Here is a 3,874-nt window from a genome sequence, read left to right as displayed (position 1 = left end):
GGATGTTAATACGCTATTAATAAGCCACTCTCAGCGCTTACTGTGACAAGCAGAAATGAGTGCAGTGAGAAGATTCTAAACATACCAAGTCAAAGAGTTTAGAAAAGTCTGACTGAAATTGGCTCAACAATCTCCACTCACTTGTTCTAAAGCTTCCAATCATGTGCAATATTACTTCTCTATTTTGTTAGACTTATTTTACTAAATTAATCTTACTTTACTGTTGTTCTAATGTGCCCTGGTGTTAACACTACCTCTTTTTACTCTTGTTCTTATTCTTATGTTGCTGTAATACTTTTTTATTGTAGTTTACTTATTTTAGTCAATGTATCTTGCTCCTATTGCTATTCTTCTTCATTATTCTAAACCCTTTCAGGACCTCTAATCCACCTTTCAAAGTTTAGGTTCATTCTTGACCTAATGACCAAACGCTCTCCCCACTCAAGGCCCACCACCTCAACTTGTTCTAGAGTTTGTACAGCCTTCATTAGCAGATGAAGGTTGTTCATCTATCATCAAACTGTAGATGTTCAGAGTTTCCATTATTCTGATCGCTCAATCACCTATTCTGGAGCTTCTTTTCACCAGCTTCTATATCACCTAAATACATTACCAAAATGTCTCCAAAGAGCACGAGAAAACGGTTTTGACTGAAGTAATCATCTGTCTAAAGACAAAATCACTACACATTTGAGTCAGTATTTGTTCTGCACTGCTTCTCACATACATCAGAATTGAACAGGGGCAGTGATCCGATTATACACATGAACATCGGTTTGCTGTTCATTATATAGTCATCAGCCTGCATAAACAGTTTCTAAACAGCTTTCAAAAGTCTGAGAAAGTAACCGTGATGATGTAATCAGGTCAGAGACATTATGGGAATGTATATAGGCTTTGTTGTCAGTCAGGTTATCTCAGCCTGCTGCTTATTCTTTAAATCACTTTTTCACAAACATCCCAACTTGATATAAGTAAAATACTAAATTGTTGTACTACCCCTTTAATTAAAGGCAAGATAGAGCAGATACAGTGGAGTCCCACAGCTCCATGGTGCCTCTCAGAGATGATCCAGGAATGACAAATATGTTTTTGAGCAGAGGAGGGCACATGTTACATAGCAGGTTCAGGGAAGGAAGATAATTACTGATCATCTTGGCACAAACACACAAATGTATACACACAAGTCAAGTAGACAAATAGTTTAAAAAGCCAAACAACAACATGGTCGACATGACTAATAGTTAAGTTCACTTTTCCTGCTTCCTCCTGTGAGATTTGATGTTCATGCCTCTTTTGCGCACATGCTTGTACCCTTCTAAAGCAACTTCCTGGGGGACAATTAATCCACTAGTCTGAAACGAGCTTGACAAAGACAAGCACGACTACGAAGTAGCATAACTACCCAATAAAAAGTCAAAGAATGTCCCCCATCAACCCTACACACTCCTCTCTCCTCTTTTTTTTTCTCTCTCTCTCTCTCTCTCTCTTCCTCCCGCCCCTCACGGAACCCTGAGCATCCTCCTGTTGACTAAATTTCCTCGATGACGTCAGAGTCCACGTACATTATCCATGTAAGTGATGCTTCTGAATGAATGAGTGTCCCCTCCCATCTCCATTACTATACTACGGGATGTCTATAAGAGCAGATCGCCGGGACAGCCCGCTGAATTTCATGACGGCCGTGAGGTGCAGGAGCGAGAAGCGAGATTGAAAGATAAATCAAAATTCGAACTACTTCTGCCGAAAATTACGCACCAGTGCTGACCATGAGGTTAGGTAGGATAAGACTTTGATATGTGAACACATTTGCCGCCATTAAGTTATAATGTGACGAGGTAGGAAATGGTAAAACTGTGCTTTCTTTTTAGTTTTGATCAAGTCTTAACCTAAAGACATCTCAGCTGGGCCGAAGAAGACCAAGAGGTAAGTTGTCCTTTTCATTGTGCCATTTGTTTTTGTCCTATGCACATTTTGATTACAGCAGCGGTCTTGATCCACGTGTGGCAATACATTACAACAAGGATGAGCTTGTTAAATCGGCGTACGGTCACTCTTTTTCCCGTCAGCGAATTTCCCTCTGCGTGCCATGTCGTGAATCTACGGTAGATTACGGCGGCTGGAAGTTACTGCAGTGTGAGTCACTTTGGCGCACATGGGCAGTGACAACTGTAGAAAAGGATGGAATGTCTTGTAGGGTGTAGGCTGCGCCGACTGCATGTTAACCAGGCTGCATCCCCGCAGAAAGTCAATAGCGAATCACGACATGCGGATGATATATATGAATATTTTTCAAGGGTATCAGCCGTTGTGGGACGTGTCCTGTCGGGCTGCTTCTATGACTCATTAATACCTAACACACAGCCAAGAGTGCTTGTAAGAGTTAAGCTGAACCAAAACATAAAACACACAGAATCAACCGTAAGGTATCCGTTAGTGTTACGGTGGAGAGACCTACTTTAAATAAAGTGACCTATTATTATAGCTTCGGCGGGCAGATCGCCTCTCCCTGGTTCGGCAGTTGTTTTTCCCCTTTTTTTTCATGTTGAAATGACATCGTGACGCGTTGTTGAGATGAAGTCAATTTTGCGTCATTCCTGCGCACATGCAGACGTCTCCCGATCACCCGTCAGATGGCTTTAAAGACACAGCGCGAGTCGCCTATATACGTCTACAGCCTGCATTGCAATGTGTCTCTATAGGTGGAGAAGATGAGGGAGGTGAGGGGGTGGGAAGCCCAGGGGGCCTGATGAAAACTCCCCAGTGTAACTCCTGGAGGGGGCTATGACCAGAATTACAATGAGCGTGGTTCAATAACCTCTCCAGCTGTCTCGTGTCCAGCTGCGCAGGGTACATTCACCGCGGAAACAACATGGGGCATAAAAAAAGATCAGCGATACACTTTTGAAGATCTTTCAAAGAGCTGGAATAACCAGCGGCTCCGACAGCCGCGTGGCGCTGTCCATGGCGCTGACCGTGGTCTGGTCTGTGGGTTGACCGTCATGGGGGCTAAATTAAAAAAACAACATTGTGATAAACTAGGAAGCTGCAGTTTCTAATACACAAACATTAACAATAAGCCTTTGTGTCCATGCAGTCAGTGAACCATCCAAGATTTCTCCATACAGAATAATATTACAGACGTCTTAAAAATGTTATATGAGATTTCGTTACCATGGTTCGTTATCAGTTCACGAGTAGGAATATTGTAAACTTTCCAGCCTCTACCGAGCATGTGCATGCCTCTTACTAATAGAGAGGCGCATCTCTAGAGACATTTACGGCTCACGCAGCAGCACTGTTGGTCGGTCAGCAGAAGATTTTCAGGACCATGGACAGCGACAGAGTCCAGATACTTTGTCACAGAGCAAATTGGTCTACTTTCGATGAATAAGAATAACAAAGATCAGATTTTCAAATGTAGTTCAGAGCTGCACTTTGATAACTGTTAATAGAAGTAGGGCCTAACTGGTAGTGACACGGACAAAAATATGACACAGGAACAAGTCCAAGTCTGTGGTAACTTCTGGTGACACTTGAGTGGCAACTTTTGTACTTGCACACTCACATTGCTCCTTTCCCTTTCATCCTCGCCTATTTAGATTCCTTTAGGAGAAAAATAGTTCACATGAAAACACACATATCCCTACAGTCAACACTTTACACAGCTTCAAACGGCCTAAACAGCCAGCATACACATCAGATGAGCGCTTGTGAGTCCTCAAATTTCCGGACTGCTGACGTCAGTCCTGGAGTTACTGAGTTGAGCTTGCATAAGCCACCAGTCCACCCTGCGCTCCCGTCCGTCCATATCCTGTGAATGACTCATAGATAATCGGCATGGAAATCAATACTACAAACACAACAAGTGGGC

The 3,874-nt window shown here is 42.8% G+C and overlaps 1 long non-coding RNA gene across 1 annotated transcript; it reads left to right on the top strand.

Moving 5' to 3' along the window:
• The first annotated feature begins 1,635 nt into the window (after positions 1 to 1,635).
• LOC116397796 (uncharacterized) lies at positions 1,636 to 3,648 on the top strand. The gene is made up of 2 exons (XR_004213720.1): positions 1,636 to 1,779; positions 1,872 to 3,648. It is a non-coding gene; the product is annotated as an uncharacterized LOC116397796 (long non-coding RNA).
• Positions 3,649 to 3,874: the final 226 nt, after the last annotated feature.

This window comes from Anarrhichthys ocellatus, unplaced genomic scaffold, assembly GCF_004355925.1.
Source record: "Anarrhichthys ocellatus isolate YVR2014 unplaced genomic scaffold, GSC_Weel_1.0 scaffold72, whole genome shotgun sequence".
NCBI lineage: Eukaryota > Metazoa > Chordata > Actinopteri > Perciformes > Anarhichadidae > Anarrhichthys > Anarrhichthys ocellatus.
This window is presented reverse-complemented; position numbering and strand designations above follow the sequence as displayed.